Here is a 19,005-nt window from a genome sequence, read left to right as displayed (position 1 = left end):
TGTTAAAAATGTTATTTATATAAATGGGAAAGTTTCCCACTTTCAAAGTCTCTCCCATCTGCGAAATCAAGGAAAAAAATGGTGGGAGAGAGAAATTTTGTTTTTTTATTAAAACCTGTGCCCACACTTAAAACGTCAATTAAAAGAAAACGGGAGGAAGTATTTGTTAATGGCATTCGATGTTGCAATTTGTACCTAACAATTCTCATATAATAATAAATAACCGTAAAAAATTCAGGAGATGAAATAAGTTAATTCAAACTCGGGGTATTATTATAAACTATTCCTAAGGTTTGCGTTTATATCATGTGGAGAATAATTTTACTAATTTTTATCAAAGATATCCCGTACAACTAGACCTGGCAAAACGGGTATGGACCCGCGGGTCGGTCCGTACCCGGGTAAAAAATATAGGGTATGGGTTCAATAAACTAAACCCATTTTTGTTTGACCCGTACCCGTACCCGGTCCAATAAATTACGGGTCATACGGGTGAACCCATGGGCACCCGCGGGCACCCGTATAAGCCTTCTATTCTGTTTTGAACTGAATGAATCCCTAAAACTAAAAGTCTTTTATTTTTTATCACAGACTTGAGACTTCACAGTTCACGCCTGAGGCCTCCCTCTCACGCCTGACGCCTCCCTCTCACGCCTCCCTCTCACGGAGTCACAGTCATCACGAATCCATCTCATCTCTGATCTCTCGACTCTCAGTCTCAGATCGCGGCCGCATCGTCACTTCGTCATCAGTCTCTCATCAGTCATCGCCTCATCAGTCTTCTTCGATTAATATTCATCACTTCGTTACTTCGGTAACGAAATAGAGGCTCAGAGAGAGATCAGAAGCGAAGTTCGGCAAAAACAGGTTTCTTCAAAAACAAATCCTTTTCGATTATTTTTTTTTTTTTATTTTTTTGGGAAGTGAATGAATTTTTACTGGAATGAAGAGTTTTTAGGAAGAATTGTTTGAGTTTCTTTCATAGTTGCTTATGTTTGGTTTGGTACAGTTTGATGGACCCTTATGGTTTGGAAAATTGACAAATAGGTCCCTTTGTGAGAGAGGTTTATGGTTAATTTGATGAGATTTAAAGAGGTTTGGGGTGATCTTAGGGGAATTTATGATGATTATCATAGTTTAAGAGAAGTTTTTGATGGTTTTGGAAACCAATGGGATCTTTTTTAAATTCGTACTTTAGTGATAATGAATTTTTTTTTGGAATGAATTTTGCTTGGTTTTCTTTTTTGTGGTTGGTATAGTTTTATGTTTCAGTTTGTGCTTGGTTTTAAATTTTGTTGTTTGGTTACTTAGAAAGTGGAGGAAAGTTATGGAAATGAATTGGAAAGAGTAGAATAGCAATGGATCTTGTTTATGTGTTCTCTTTCTGGGTTTGTGATGATTGAAATGAACAGAAAAAAAAAAAAAAAAAATGAACCTTCATGTTCTGTACATACCAATTCAGCCATATCAATATGCTAGTTAAAGCATTCAAGGAGTCAGTAAAATGGGAGTTGCTTTGGCTATTGTGAGACACAGCAGAATGGTCCAGCACTGGGAAACTAAGAAAATGAGTGCCCTTTAGCAGCCAAGGGCAATTTTATTCAGCTTGGAAGAGTTATTGAATTAAATTCTTTGTTGGTTCACTGATCAATTTTGTTTTAGCTCAACATTTTTATTATTAAAAAAAAAAAAAAAAAAGTATGGTTTGCCGCTTGGAACCTCCAGGTGCTTGCTGTCTTGTAAACACATCTTATAAATCATAAATTTATTTTGTTGGCTTGAAACCTCTTGTTACTCTTTCATTTTACAGATTTTTTATCTTCTTTGACGTAGTAATGCTAAATCAATTGAAAGGGTTCTACTTGCTAAGGAAAACTCATTCAGAGGTTGGTATGGCATTTGTTATGAGTGAATAATGATTTGAGAATTGAGAGCAATTAGCGCAGGAGTGGGAGGTCATTACCAAATGTTTGAAATAGTGCAACTGGCTTTTAGAAAATGATAAAAGGTATAGTTGCGTTGGCCACTAGCTATTGTTGAGATTATCTAGAAATACAACTGTCAGAGGCTTATTTGATCTCACTGGGATAATTGATTGCTATGTTAAGGTGATCTTCACAAAGTATAACCAGTGGTGCAGTCTGAGGTTACATTGTGGATGAGATTCATTCCAGAAGTTTTTGATTACTTGAAAGCAAAATTGCTTTGCACCTATAAGTGTCTAATGGATATGAATTTGAGGTAACATGTTAACTAATATTTCGATTTTATTATTTATATTTATTATATTTGTAGTTGATCATTGTTTTGTAGATAATGAGGTGAAAGATGATTCAGATGATGATCTTGATGTGCCATTACTGATCTCGAGACCGTGGAATCAAGAGACTCTATCACGCCCACTGTGGAATGACATTTGCTGTCTTAAGAATTTTTTTGTGAATATTGGATTATGTATTTGTTATTTTAATTGGTATTTATAGTTTATTGACTTATTTGGTTTGTTTATGTTAATTGTGTATTAGTGATTTTGTATTTGTTTTGTTTTGGTTGGTATTTGTAGTTTTGTATTATAGTTATTGTTTGTTTAGTGTTATTTGTTTTTTTGGTTCATATTTGTTTATATTCTTAATTGAATTGAATTTAGAGTAGTTGATTTAGGGGGTGTAAATGTAAAAAATTAAAACTGCAGGAATTTTGGGGGTGTAATTGTCATAATTGAAAACTGTTAGGGGTGAAACTGTCAAAACTGAAAGCTGGAGAGAGAAAAAACGGTCCACCCGCGGGTCCACCCGTACCCGTATAGGGTAGGGCACGGGTCCAAAATATTGGACCCGTATATATCCACCCGTATAAGACCCGTACCCGTTTCACCAGTACCCGTTTTACCCGGCCCGTACCCGACCCACCCACCCGTTTTGCCAGGTCTAGCTCTAGGGCACCTACTTTAAAGGGAAGTTATCTCACGGCGCTATTCAGTAAATGGCAATGACACTAAAATTGTGGCCACATGGGATTGAGTTGTTGCTCTATCCAGTTTATAATTCAGGCCATTGGTCCAGTAACTGAACATATAATATTGAGAGTAACCGAGGTTGACACTATTTCTATGCCCTGTTCTTGTTGAGATAACAGATGATGAAAGGATTGGATTGTACGGTAACCATATCGTTGACAGGTAGCTGCTTCGCTGAATCCGAATCTATCGGGTGGCTATGATGCCTTGCTAGGGGCCAATCTTGGTATGTGTGTAGTGAGACTATTAATTGGTGTTAGTCGTGATACTACACACTACCGATATGATGAGGAGCCTGCGAGTCACATACATAGAAGATAATTTAAGAGCCAGTTTATAAGAACGGCGTTTTCGTCTTTTTAGGCAAAAAGGGTATTTTAGTAATCTCACATTGCAATTAAATTTGTTGAGGTCATAGCCTTTATTTAATTTGATATTAAAATTAAATAAGTGAGATTACGTTTAAATAAGTGTTCGCATATATTTAAACAAATTATTACTATTGTTAAATGTTAATAATTAAAATCAAAATATCTAAATGGGGTTGTTTGGATACAAGGGGTGTTTGGGTTGGTGCCCAAGTCTATTCCATGATGGAATAGGGCAAAGTGTGCACTATATAAGTGCAACACTTTGTGAATTAAAATTAATTTATTCAATTATTGAGATTAAAATATTCCAACCCCCTTTCTCTTCATCCCACGCCAGTTTGCCTTTTTGCTTGCATCAAATATTATTTGATTTCTTCTTGGTTCTTAAGGCTAAAGAGGATCTAGCAAATCTCTCGTTAGTTCCTTGGGGTTATTTTTGTGTGAACTACGATTAGTTTGATCGTACCCTTAGGTCGGTAGCAAAACCCATACAGAGATAAGTTGGAGGAGCCTCTAAAAGTGTGTATAATTTCTTAACTCTAGACTGTATTTTCTGCAGATTCTAATTTATTATATAAATTGTAAATTTGTGCTCTGATCTTGGTTCTAAGGAACGATCTATGTTGTAAATAATTTTTGTTTTCTGCTGCCATGACTTGGTCGTTTCCTAACACTATGCAGGCCTTACGCCCACTTACCTTCAAGTTTTTCTTTCTAGGGTTAACTTCCCAATGGGTTTGCAGTCATTGGATTCAAAACTAATCTTCCTAAATTAGAGGCTTACTCTCCCGCTACTAAATATATGAGACTGCAACCTTGCTTCATCTAAACCCATGTGTACAACCCTGTCGGGGATTAGGAATCTCACCCACATTCTCTACTAATTCTTACTATTAGATCAAAAACACAACTTCTATTAATCATAAATAAAAATCAACCCACACAAGTAAAAAGAAAATTACTTACAGTGGCCAGCTTACAGAGCACATCATTGTGGCTTGAGAGGCATACATATCACTTTCTTAACTAGCTTCTGATCTAACTTTCTTTCAGAAAATATCTTAAGGTCTCCAAAATCTTGCTCTGATACCAAAAATGTAATGTCTTACTGGGCAAGTATCACTAAGTAATCCTATCGAGAGAATCTAGAGAATTGCCAGTTTAAAAAGGGTATTTGTCTAAAATTTTTATGCTTAATCCAGTTATAACATACTATTACACAAAGATTATTTCTCACATATATAAATCCACATTAAATTTCTTCACTGAGATAGTGTGTACAATCCTCTCACTAGCCTGACGTCTCTCGACCACTATAATCGAATACCTGCAAAAAAAAGGAAAGCAAGGGGGTGAGCTAAAAATGTTTAGTAAGTAAGCCAAATCTAATTATGTTCTTACTCTGTTGTCCCCATTTTCGCTATACTGCTTCTAAATTTCTGCTTGCTTTCTCTCTTTATTCTCAAGCATACTACTTAGCAGTCTTCTATTTTTCTCAAATCTTTCTAAACCCTTCTAGGGGTGTGCTATTATTTATCATTTTATTTCTCTTCTCTGCTAGATTATAACTTTATGTTTCTTTCTCTACTCAACAAATCACTAAGTTTTCATGCTATTTGTCATGTTTCTAATTTCTGTTCTTTTCTAGTATGTATCTAATTCTTGTTTTTTTATTGTATATCTCTAATTTCTTTTTTATTCTCGTAGGCTTCTTTCTTCTTTTCTTCTCTATTCTCATGGGTTTCTATTTTCTTTTCTTCTCTATTTTCATGGGTTTCTATTTTCTTTTCTTGGCTAGTCAGACATGCAATAATAAATAAACTGTTTAATTTATGCATAAATGCATAATGTGCAATGCACATAAAATGTCTAATGCATATACAAATGATCATGTTTGGATTCTTTCTGAAAATTCTTTTCTTTTCTTTCTGTTTTCTATTTCTTATTCTATTTTTCTTTGTCTCTAAAATTCTTTATGTTTTCTGTTTCTTATTCCAATTTTCTTTCTTTCTGACACTCTTTCTATTTTTTACTCTGGTTTGTTGATCGGACTAGGCTAAGCCATGGATTTGGAAGCTTGGTCGTGTGAGCGTATTCTGAAATTCTTTCTATGTACAATCCTCATCCACATGCAGTTCTTGCGAATTATATAATTCTATTTTCTATTCTGATGCCGCTCACTGATGGCGGCGTGCATGTAGGAAACTTCTGCATCTCTGTCGCCACTAGCCAACGCAGCAAATGCTCATAGGTTCCCCATCACAACAGCCCTCTGAAAACACGCTTTGTAAATCTGCAAAATAACTAGCTAGACATTTCCAATGGTTATAAAATTTCTGAAATATATGCTATGCTATGTTATGCATTTATATGTTGTCTATGCATGATCCCAAAATACGTGTCTGACTCTGGCATGCACTCTATTAATTCTAAGGCTTTTATTTTTATACTTTTTTGGAAAGCCCAAAATTCTATTCTAATAACACGCTTAACTTAAACATTTTCTATTTTATTCTTTATTTCTGAATTCTATACATCGTGTGTACATACGCGATTCTATAATTTTAACATAATTCTGTAATTCTGCATCCGGTGACCAAACCTACATCCGATGACCTGCTGCTAGTGTCGAGCTTGATATCAAATCGAGCAATAGTCTTCGAAGCTCGAACAAGCATCGAACACTAGGGGCAGATGTTGTGTGTGATTTTTCCATCAAGCTCGGTGAGTTGCAAGGTATTAGATCAACGTAGAATTAGTCCGACTCTACTGGTTGTCTGACCCAGCACATATAGCTTGACCCAGCACAAGCTAGTCGCGAATAACCCGAATGATCATTCAATCCATTCCCAGACAACTTCATATCCCAGATATTACAGGAATGATCAGATTAATAACACTCTTTGCGCAGTCACAACGCCCAATCACAAGAATATCAGAGTTGCAGTTCAAATCAATTGTAATCCCTTTATTTTCGCTCTTTTCTTTTTATATTGTATATAAACCCCCTCGAATGATAAAAAAGGGGTTAGAAATTTTACATAAAACTCTTATTGTAAGCTCTCATAGCAAATACAAGAACAATGGACGTAGGCTCAAGAGTTTACCTCGCTGAACGACTTTAAAAACCTCATTGTCATTTACTTTATCGCATTTTATCATATATCCATTGCTAATTATCCGTAATCACGGCCACATCTGTTCCGATTCCACCAAGGTCAATTGGATCTCTCTGGTTTGGTGCGAATTTTTGTATCAACACCTTATTATTATTATTTTACAAAATATCTTAATGTTTCTAGAAGATCTAGAATGTGCATCATAATTTATTAATTTGAAACACATTTTTCACATGATTATACTAACTTCGAAGTGTTTTAATAAAAAAACATATGCGATAGCTGTTGCACACTGTTAAACATGTGAAACAAGGTGTACACTGGCAGTCGCTAGCACCACTCTATTAACAAATACTACTACACCAATAACTCTTTCTTACAAACTTGACGTGACAACTCGCAATTGGTCAGCTCACAACGGATCCCACATGAGTTTCACTAATTAATTGTAAGCTGCCACGTCAGGATTGTGAGTAAGTTTGTGAGAAATGGTTGTTAATGTAGTATTACTCTTAAATACCTAGACAAAGAAACCCTTGTATTTAACTTCCTTGAACACTCAACCTTACTCAAGGTATCAATCAACTCAACAATGGCATCAAAATTTTCCCAATCTTTCAAAGTAACCCGACAGGGCTCGGAACTGATCGCTCCCACGGAGCTGACGCTACAAGAAGTGAAGAAACTTTCAGATATAGATGATCAAGAAGGGCTCAGGTTTCAGGTTCCGATGATGTTCTTCTACAGGAATAATCATCCTTTGCCAGCAATTGAAGGGCGAGATCCGGTGAAGGTTATCAGAGAAGCACTGAGTAAAGCGCTTGTGTTTTATTACACTTTGGCTGGAAGGCTGAGGGAAGGGGAAAATCGGAAGCTTCTGGTGGATTGCAGTGGCGAAGTGGTTTTGTTCATTGAGGCTGATGCGAATTTCTCACTTGATGAACTTGGTGACGAAATTCACCTGCCATTTCCATGTTTGGATGAGCTTCTGTATAATGTTCCGGGCTCTGACGGCATCCTTGGATGTCCACTGTTGCTTATCCAAGTGAGTTTACAAAGACTTCAAGTTGACTTTTCTCTTCATTTTTTTCATATTAAATACCAACATCCTTAATTTTACAGGTGACTCGTTTGCTATGTGGAGGATTCATCCTTGCTCTACGTGTAAACCACACCATGTTCGATGCATACGGCTTAGTCCAATTCCTAAACGCCATGGAAGAAATGACACAAGGAAAACCAACACCATCTGTAACCCCAGTATGGCAACGACACCTCTTGAATGCAAGAAACCCACCACGCATAACGAAGAGCTTGACGATTCCAACGACACTCTCCACACCACCAACCCCAACGACCTCGATCACAAATCCTTCTTCTTCGGCCCTGAAGAGATCTCCTCCCTCCGCAACCACCTTCCTCCCCGCCTCAAAAACAGTTCCACATTCGAAATAACAATAGCTTGCTTATGGACATGTCGAACGGCTGCTCTTCAACTCGACCATAACCAGATTGTTCGGTTTTCTTGTGTAACGAACGTCCGAAACAAGGGCAGCAGAATTCCTCTTCCTCGGGGCTATTACGGGAATGCGTTTGCATACCCCGCTGCGTGTGCGAAGGCGGGGAGTTTGTGTGGCAGTGGACTGGGGTATGCAGTGGAGTTGGTGAAGAGGGCGAAGGCGCAGATGAGCTGGGAGTATTTGAGGTCGGTGGTAGATTTGATGGTGATGAAGGGGCGGCCCCGGTACACAAATGTGGAGAACTTCATCGTTTCGAATTTGACGAATTCGGGGTTTACAGAGGTTGACTTTGGATGGGGGAAGCCGGTGTATGGTGGGACGGCGGGAGCTATGTCGTTGATTAGTTTTTGCATGAAGTTTCAAAGAAAGGATGGGAAGAATGGGATTCTGATTCCGATAAGCTTGCCGAAATCAAGTATAGTGAGGTTTCAAAAAGAGGTGAAGAAGATGATCGCTCAAGGAGCATCAATGGAGGATTTGTCTGAAATGAAACAGAGTCAGAAGTTATTATGTAAGGTTTAATTCAGTTTGATTTAGTTAGTTCCAAGATATTTGAATATTATAAATTATTGTGGGCAAATCAAAACTTTCTTTGCTGTGTGGTAAGGATTTAGAATGTCATATAGATTAGAATTTTCTAATAGAATAAGAACAACCATGAAGTCTGGTATGAGTTTCAGATCATCCATTCTAATAAAAATAACGTGATAAAGAGTAATTTTATATGTATAAATTCAGCATATAAACTAATTGCATCAGTTTATTTTATCTTTAATTTTGTTATAAGAGTAATAAGAGCAACCATGAACTTCACATGTGAACGACTCCATTAGTCGTCTGAAAAGATAATGGTCCCCAAATGTGGCATCAATAATTCTTCAGTAGAATGGACAACGAACGAGTAGGAAAGAATGGGATATCATCATAAACTAAAATGAAAAGGATGTATCATGTGAGCAATAACTTAAACATTTTTTATCAAAGATATCTCTTATAGTTTTAAAAGCTTAAACTGACACCCCTTTGACCTTAACCCGTCAAATTGGCATTAAAGTTAAATGGGTAAAGTATCATATGTTGTTCAATCTTTTAAAATGACAAAAGAGAATTAAAAATTAAACTAAAAAATAAAATAATGGAGTTAGGACAAAGTTATATCAATGATATGGTTTTAAACAAAAATAAAATTGTGATGGGTTAAGTATGATGAAAACTTGACAAAGTTACCATTCAAATTATATGTTTTTAAAATTGTAACTTGTACCGTTGTACGTAGACCTGGCAAAACGGGTGGGTGGGTCGGGTACGGGCCGGGTAAAACGGGTACTGGTAAAACGGGTACGGGTCTTATACGGGTGGATATATACGGGTCCAATATTTTGGACCTGTGCCCTACCCTATACGGGTACGGGTGGACCCGCGGGTGGACCGTTTTTTCTCTCTCCAGCTTTCAGTTTTGACAGTTTGACCCCTAACAGTTTTCAATTATGACAATTACACCCCCAAAATTCCTGCAGTTTTAATTTTTTACATTTACACCCCCTAAATCAACTATTCTAAATTTATTTTAATTAAGAATATAAACAAATATGAACCAAAATAAACAAATAACACATAAACAAACAATAACATATAATACAAAACTACAAATACCAACCAAAACAAACAAATACAAAATCACTAATACACAATTACACATAAACAAACCAAATAAATCAATAAACTATAAATACCAATTAAAATAAACAAATACATAATCCAATATTCAACAAAAAACATTCTTAGGATAGCAAATGTTCATTCCACAGTGGGCGTGATAGAGTCTCTTGATTCCACGGTCTCGAGATCAGTCAATGGCACATCAAGATCATCATCCGAATCATCTTTCACCTCATTATCTACAAAACAATGATCAACTACAAATATTAATAAATATAAATAATAAAATATACGAAATATTATGTTAACATGTTACCTTCAAATTCATATCCATATAGACACTTATAGGTGCAAAGCAATTTTGCTTTCAAGTAATCAAAACTTCTGGAATGAATCTCATCCACAATGTAACCTCAGACCTGCACCACTGGTTATACTTTAGTGAAGATCACCTTTAACATAGCAATCAATTATCCCCAGTGAGATCAAAATAAGCCTCTGACAGTTGTATTTCTAGATAATCTCAACAATAGTTAGTGGCCAACGCAACTACTACCTTTTTATCATTTTCTAAAAGCCAGTTGCACTATTTCAAACATTTGGTAATGACCTCCCACTCCTGCCGCTAATTGCTCTCAATTCTCAAATCATTATTCAAACTCATAACAAATGCACATACCAACCTCTGAATGAGTTTTCCTTAGCAAGTAGATACCCTTTTCAATTGATTTATGCATTACTACGTCAAAGAAGATAAAAAATCTGTAAAATGAAAGAGTAACAAGAGGTTTCAAGCCAACAAAATAAATTTATGATTTTATAAGTATAGTGTTTACAAGACAGCAAGCACCTGGAGGTTCCAAGCGGCAAACCATACTTTTTTTTTTTTTNGATTATCGATCGCAATCAGGGTTTGTATTTTGTCTCAATGGCGGTGCAGTGAGCTGGAAGAGCTCCAAGCAAAGCACTGTAGCGGACTCTACAATGGAGGCTGAGTATATTGCATTGTCAGATGCGGCCAAGGAGGCAGTCTGGATTAAGAAGTTCATCACTGAACTTGGTGTGGTTCCTACGATTGTTGATCCTATAGACATCTATTGTGACAACAATGGAGCAATTGCTCAAGCTAGGGAACCACGGTCTCATCAGAAGTCCAGACACATACTCAGACGATTCCATCTCATCAGAGAGATAGTTGAGAGGAAAGACGTGCAGATTAGTAAAGTGCATACTGACGACAATCTCGCAGATCCACTGACAAAGCCTCTGTCGCAGCAGAAGCATGACAGGCACTTGAGATCATTTGGTATTAAATACATGAATGATTGGCTATAGTGCAAGTGGGAGATTGTTAGAGTAGATGCCCTAGAGCCAATCAATTATTGTAGAATTGACTCTTTGTAATAATGTTCATTAATCAATAATAAAAGGCATTTTATTCTATATCGCGTAAATCGCGTAAATTATCATTGTAAGTGTTGATATATGTCCTTAGAATGGTAGAACCGTGACGAGGGTATCAAGTGTTTCAAATCTTGATAGTGAGAACCCTATGAGCACATATGGTGGCCATTCTAGAAACGTTTGTAGCCCTAGTATTATTCTGAAGTAAGGGCACAGATAATACGGTAAGACTATCATAGGGTTGAACGACCTTCTCGAAAGGCAGTGACTAATCTCACTTGTCAATGTTGTTTGATGATAACCTGGTGCAACACATGGGTGCTTGCTATAGGCAAGTTCATTGGACTGACCCACCAGACGATTCTATATGGATGGTAACTCCAATGTCTATAGAACAAATCCTCTAACGAATGGTGGTGCATGTGATTCTTAGACTTGAGATCACCGGAGTGCCATGTGCACCGATTGGTGTAGTTTGACACTAGCCTAACACAGTTCTATTCAGAGCTATCAATACCGTAGTGATTGGCTGTATCAAGGAGTGTATCAAGACTATGATGGATTGACAAAGGATTCATCACTCCCGGGTACAGGAGAAGTTATCTCACGGCGCAATTCAGTAAATTGCAATGACACTAAAACTGTGGCCATAATGGGATTGATTTATTGCTCTATCCAGTTTATAATACAGCTTATTGGTCCAGTAACTAAATACATAATATCGAGAGTTACCGAGGTTGACACTATTTCTATGCCTTGGTCTTGTCGAGATAACGAATGATGAAAGGATTGGATTATATGGTAACCATATCGTTGACAGGTAGTTGCTTCACTGAATTCGAATCTATCGGGTGGCCATGATGCCTTGCTAGGGGCCAATCTTGGTCTATGTGTAGTGAGAGTTTATAATTTAAGTACCAGCTTATAAGAATGGCGTTTTCGTCTTTTTAGGTGAACGGGTATTTTGGTAATTTCACAGTGCAATTAAATTTGCTGAGGTCGTAGCCTTTATTTAATTTGATATTAAAATTAAATAAGTGAGATTATATTTACATATGTGTTCGCATATATTTAATTGAATTATCGTTATTGTTAAATGTTAATATATTAAATATATATTAATTGAATTGAATTGAAATAATGATAATTAAAATTAAAATATCTAAATGGGGTTGTTTGGATATAGGTGCTGTTTGGGTTTGTGCCTAAGCCTATTCCTAAGTGGAATAGGGTTTCACATGCACTACATAAGTGCATGTGTTCCATGAATTAAGTAATTTTTCATAAAGTCTTTTATATTCATTGATTGAAAAATTCCAACCCCATTTTCTCTCTTCCCACGCCAGTTTGCTCTTTGATTTTGTTCTTGGTTCTTAAGACTAAAGAGGATCTAGCAAATCCCTTTTTAGTTCGTTGAGATTATCTTTGTGTGGACTACCGTTGGTTCGATCCTACCCTTGGATCGATAGCGAATCCCATTCAGAGTTAAAGTTGGAGGAGCCTCTAAATGTTGGTATTGTTTCTTAACTTTAAATTGATTTCCTACAGATTCTAATATATGTTATATAAATTGTAAATTTGTGCCTTGGTCTTGGTTTTAAGGAACAATCCATGTTGTTTATGTTTTTGTTCCGTTGGCATAACTTGATCGTTTCCTAACAAAAATTACTTCAAAGAGCAAAGATTCAGGAGGAGCTAGTGAGCCAACACTATACATTAATATCGACGAAGGTACAAAAAACACATTCATCGTCTCTCTATATGTGGATGATGTGATCTATACAGGCAATTGTGAAAAGATGGTTCAAGATTTCAAGGAAGACATGATGAGCACATTCGAGATGACAGATCTGGGTTTGATGCACTACTTTCTTGGAATCGAGATAAGCCAAAGAAAAGAAGGAATTTTTATCTGTCAGAAGAAATACATCGAAACTCTACTAAAGAAGTACAACATGGAAAGATGCAAGACAGTTGCTATTCCACTCGACAACAACAAAGCTCTAAAAAAAAAAAAGATGGTTCACCAAGCACAGACCAAACAAAATTTCGAAGCCTTATTGGGAGTCTACTCTACGTAACAACCACAAGAGCAGACATGATGTACGCAACCTGTCTACTATCAAGATTCATGCAAAGTCTAACTCAAGTTCACTTGGAGCAGTAAAGCGAGCACTCAGATACTTACAAGGAACAAAGAACTATGGCATCTGGTATGAATTCACACCTCACTCAAGACTAATTGGCTACACCGACAGCAAATGGATAGGATCCGTAGATGACATGAAAAGTACATCAGCATATGTTTTCACACTCGGTTCGCTTGGGCATCAAAGAAACAAGCAACAATTGCACAATCATCAGCAGAAGCAGAGTATATTGCATCAGCATTAACTAAAAGTCAAGCTATATGGCTAAAGCGCATACTTGAAGACAAGGGAGAAATACGAACTAAGCCTACAAAGATCTACTGTGATAACAAGTCAGCGATTGCAATGACAAAGAATCTAGTATTTTACAATCGGACAAAGCACATTGTAAGCAAGTACCACTTTCTTCGATAAGCAGCAGCTAACGGAGAAATGGAACTCAAGTATTGTAGGATTGAGGAATAGATAGTAGACATCTTCATGAAAGCATTACCAAGAGGAAAGTTCGTACGATTACGAGACTTGGTCGAAGTCACAAGAATGAGCATCAAACAGGAGTAATAAATTATGATGCACATTCTAGATCTTCTAGAAACATTAATGTGATGATGTGGCTTGTGTTTGTGCCATGGTGGAGTCAATTAAAAAATTGGGAGAGTCAAAGGGGTCCAAGCGACATCGTTTTAAGATGAGCTAAAATGACTTTGTCCACTCATTCGATCCAACCCTCTTTTTTTGCACAGATTTCTCCTCTCTAACTGTCTTGTTCCAGAATGTTCTAATGGGAGACGAAATTTGTTGCTTGTCTACGGCTGGATCTTCTTGAGGTACCAAGTGGAGGCTGATCCTGGAAGGTGGCTGATGTATAAATTGATTCCATTTGATATGGATTGGCAGCAAGGGGAAAAGGGAAGAAAGCTAGGGTTTCTTCGGGTTGTATTCTTCTTTGCTCAATCTGTTTCTTTCTTTGTTAAATACCCTGTAAATTGTCTCCTTGACTGTGATAGTAATGATATCCTATTTGCGCCTTGAAGAGTGGATGTAGGCTACCCAGCCGAACCACTATAAATTCTTGTGTTGATCTTTATTTTATCTTTGCTTGATCTGCTGTTTGATTAATGCTTGATGATTCACTGCTTTAATCTGTGGTCACTTTGTGGTTTGGAACGATTGGTTGTTACCCAGAGAACAGAATATGTGATTTTTCATCTTGTTTACACAGTTGATTTGTTAGCCCTAGATCTGCAATCTGTGATAACTTAGGACAAAAATCTTAACAGATTGGTATCAGAGCCTAGTTCAGGGCTTCGTAAAGTGTTCTGTTTTTTTTGTTTTGAGTATTCTGTGACCAGTTTCTTAGGCTAAAACTTTAATCATGTCCACTAAATTCGAACTTGAAAAGTTTACAGGTGAGAATGATTTTGGTCTGTGGAAAATGAAGATGGAAGCAGTACTGATCAAAGAAGGGCTAACCTTAGCCTTAAAGGAAGAGACTGAACTACCAGAGACCATGAAAGATTCCGAGAAGTAGGAAATGCTAGACAAAGCCAAAAGCTCCTTGATCCTTGGACTGGGTGACAAAGTCCTTCGGGAGGTCAAGAAGGAGAAGACAACTGCTGAAATTTGGAAAAGGTTAAACTCTCTCTATCAATCTAAAACTGTCCCTAATAGATTATTTTTAAAGCAGAGGTTGTTTGGCTTTAAGATGGATGAGCAGAAATCTTTGAAAGATAATAAAGATGATTTTTTTGAAAGTGATTCAGGATCTAGAAAGTATTTCTATAGATATTGATGATGAGGATCAGGCAGTAATCTTGTTGAATGCTTTACCTAAATCTTATTCTAACTTTGTGGAAACCCTTAAATATGGTAGACAAACACTAAAGTTAGAAGAGGTAGTGGAGGCTATTTTTGCCAAGGATAGTGAGAATAGGATGAGAGATAAAAATAGTGGTGATGGTGAAGGTCTTAATGTTAGAGGGAGATCAGATAGGAAGAATTGGAAAAAGGGAGGGCAAAATAAGAATAGGTCTAAGTCTAGGACAGGAAATTGAAAATGTTTCTTTTGCCATAAGGAGGGTCATTTTAGGAGAGACTGTCCTGAGAGAAAGAACAAACAGAAACCTGAAAGAGATAGTGAGGGATGCAGTGCTGGTGTAGAATATGAGGGATATGAGAGTTCTAAAGTTTTAGTTATTTCTGAGGGTAAAACCAGTGAGGAGTGGATCCTAGACTCAGGGTGTACCTACCACAAGACACCAAATAGAGAATGGTTCAGCTCATTTCAACCTTTAGATGGTGGGAAAGTTATGATGGGGAATAATGCTGTGTGTCATATAAAAGGTATAGGCACAGTTAAGCTAAATCTTCAAAGTGGTGTAACTAAAACTCTCACAGACGTTAGATATATCCCTGACCTGAAAAGGAATTTAATCTCACTAGGAACCTTAGATTCTAATGGGTTTAGCTATAAGGCAGTAAATGGTAGCCTTAGTGTCATGAAAGGATCTCTAGTTGTCATGAAAGCTGAGAAGAGAAATGGGTTATATGTGTTGAAGGGTAGAGTGGAGAGTGGAATTGCTGCTGTTGGGTCAACAGAAGTTCAAGATAGAACTTTATTATGGCATCAAAGACTTGCACATGTTAGTGAGAAGGGTTTAGTAGAACTAGACAAGCAAAACCTGCTGTGTGGGGATAAGATTGGAAGTCTAGCTTTCTGTGAACATTGTGTCTTTGGAAAAATGAGTAGAGTTAAATTTGGATCTGGTCAACACTACTCAAGTTCACCACTTGAGTATGTTCACTCAGATGTTTGGGGGCCGTCTAGGCACTACTCACTAGGAGGATGTAGATACTTCATTAGTTTTGTTGATGATTATTCTAGGTATGTGTGGATCTATTTCCTTAAAACCAAGGATGAGGCATTCTCTAGGTTTAAGGAATGGAAAGTTATTGTAGAAACACAAATTGGAAATAAGTTGAAGAAACTTAGGACTGATAATGGTCTAGAGTTTGTAAATGAAGAATTTAACAGTTTTTGTAGGATACATGGAATTGTGAGACACAAAACAGTACGGAATACCCCACAACAAAATGGTCTTTGTGAGAGGATGAATAGAACCATTTTAGAAAGAGTTAGGAGCATCATGTCTAGCTCTAAGCTAATAATTAAATTCTGGGCAGAGGCAGCACACACAACAGTCTACCTAATCAACAAAACTCCATCTTCAGCAATAGTTTTTAGGGTCCCTCTGGAGAAGTGGACTGGTCATCCTGTAAAACTAGAAAACCTTAGAGTTTTTGGGTGTCTAGCTTATGTCCATGTTAGAGAAGACAAATTAAAACCTAGAGCCATTAAATGTATCTTCTTAGGTTATTCAGATGGGGTAAAGGGCTATAAACTCTGGAACTTAGAGTCTAAGAAATGTATCATCAGCAGAGATGTTGTTTTTAGAGAAGAAATCCTACCTGGCCTTGGAGATGATTCTGAAAATTTAGAGGGCAGTCCATCAAGATCAGATTTCTTAGAACTAGAACTTCAAAACCCAAAAGATGATCAAACTGTGAATCAAGGTGGAGCTGATGAGATTCAAGCTGAAGAAAACAATTCTGAAAATTTTGTGGGTGATCAAACTGGTGAACTTGAAGGTGAGCAGATGAACCATGGTAATGAATTAGGGTTGTCTAATTACCATCTAGAGATAAAGTTAGAAGGGTGATCAAACCTCCAAGCAGAAGATTAGGGTATGCTGATCTGGTGGCTTATGCTTTACAAGTTGAAGATGATATGAGTGATGAACCCAAGTCTTTTCAAGAGGCTGTGTCAGGACCAGAAAAATTGCAATGGCTTAAAGCAATTGAAGAAGAGTTTTCTTCCCTGATAAAGAATGAAACCTGGATTTTAGTAGATAAGCCAAGAAATTGTAGAGTGGTCAAGTGTAAATGGATTTTTTTAAAAGAAAATCAGGTTTAAACCCAACTAAACCACCAGGTATAAGGCAAGGCTAGTTGCAAAAGGGTTCACACAAGTGGAAGGCATAGATTACAATGAGATTTTTTCCCCAGTTGTCAAGCATTCCTCAATCAGAATTCTGCTGTCACTTGTTGTCCAATTTAATCTAGAATTGGAACAATTGGACGTGAAGATAGCTTTCTTACATGGAGATTTGGAAGAAACCATTCTGATGGAGCAGCCAAAAGGACACAAAAATGTTATAGGTAAAGTTTGTTTACTTAAAAAATCCTTGTATGGTCTAAAACAGTCACCACGACAGTGGTATAAAAAGTTTGATTCATTCATGATTGAGATAGGTTTTAATAGATGTAATTATGATAGTTGTTTCTATTTAAAAAGAGTTTCTGAACTGACTTAGATTTTCCTTCTATTGTAAGTGGATGATATGCTTGTGGCTTGTCATGAACAATCTGAATTGTCTCGGTTGAAAAAGATTCTTAACACCAAATTTGAGATGAAAGAGCTGGGTCAGGCTCAAAAGATTCTTGGGATATCAATCATTAGAGACAGAGTTCATGAAAGTTTAAACCTGGTTCAGGAAGATTATGCTGAAAAGATCCTGCAGAAGTTCAATATGAAGGATGCAAAGGCTGTCCAAACTGCCCTTGATCAGCATTTTAAGCTGTCTCAAGATCAAAGTCCCCAAATTGAAGAGGAAAAACTTGAGATGTCATCAGTCCCTTATGCTAATGTGTTGGGTAGTCTAATGTATTTGATGATATGTTCAAGATCTGACTTGGCCTATTCAGTAAGCATTGTGAGCAAATTCACGAGTAATCCAGGGAAAATCCATTGGTCTGCATTAAAATGGATCTTGAGGTACATAAAGGGGACTAGTTCAGTAGGTATAGTGTATAGGAGGAATCATAAAGAAAACAACTATGTTGAAGGATTTGTTGATGCAGACTATGCTGGTGATGTTGATAGAAGGAAATCAACTTCAGGTTTTGTCTTTACAGTATGGGGAAACATTGTTAGTTGGAAGTCTAAACTCCAACACATGGTTACATTATCTTCAATTGAATCTGAGTATGTGGCACTAACAGAGGTAGCAAAAGAAGCAAAGTGGCTGAAGGGTTTTGTGACTGAGTTAGGTTTACAACAGAGGGCTGTAACAGTTTACAACAATAGTCAAAGTGCCATACATCTTTGTAAAAATCAAGTATCTCACGAACGGACTAAATACATTAATGTTCGACTCCACTTCATTAGAGAGATGATTGATAAAGTTGAAATTAAGGTTGAAAAGGTGGATGGTTCTAACAACCCAGCAGATATGCTTACAAAACCTGTCACTGGTGACAAACAAAGGCTCTGTATGAGCCTTCTTAGTGTTACCTGAGCAGAAGCCTATTTTCTAAGGCCAAATAGGGTGTCAAAACAAAAGCCAAGGTGGAGAATTGTGATCATGTGGCTTGTGTTTGTGCCATGGTGGAGTCAATTAAAAAATTGGGAGAGTCAAAGGGGTCCAAGCGTCATCGTTTTAAGATGAGCTAAAATGACTTTGTCTACTCATTCAATCCAACCCTCTTCTTTTGCACAGATTTCTCCTCTCTAACTGTCTTGTTCTAGAATGTTCTAATGGAAGACGAAATTTGTTGCTTGTCTACGGCTGGATCTTCTTGAGGTACCAAGTGGAGGCTGATCCTGGAAGGTGGCTGATGTATAAATTGATTCCATTTGATATGGATTGGTAGCAAGGGGAAAAGGGAAGAAAGCTAGGGTTTCTTTGGGTTGTATTCTTCTTTGCT

At 37.1% G+C, this 19,005-nt stretch overlaps 1 pseudogene; it reads left to right on the top strand.

Moving 5' to 3' along the window:
- The first annotated feature begins 7,067 nt into the window (after positions 1-7,067).
- LOC116109443 lies at positions 7,068-8,663 on the top strand (annotated as a pseudogene).
- Positions 8,664-19,005: the final 10,342 nt, after the last annotated feature.

This window comes from Pistacia vera, unplaced genomic scaffold (genome assembly GCF_008641045.1).
Source record: "Pistacia vera cultivar Batoury unplaced genomic scaffold, PisVer_v2 Contig58, whole genome shotgun sequence".
NCBI lineage: Eukaryota > Viridiplantae > Streptophyta > Magnoliopsida > Sapindales > Anacardiaceae > Pistacia > Pistacia vera.
The sequence above is the reverse complement of the archived record's forward strand: the minus strand, read 5'-3'. Positions and strand labels throughout refer to the sequence as shown.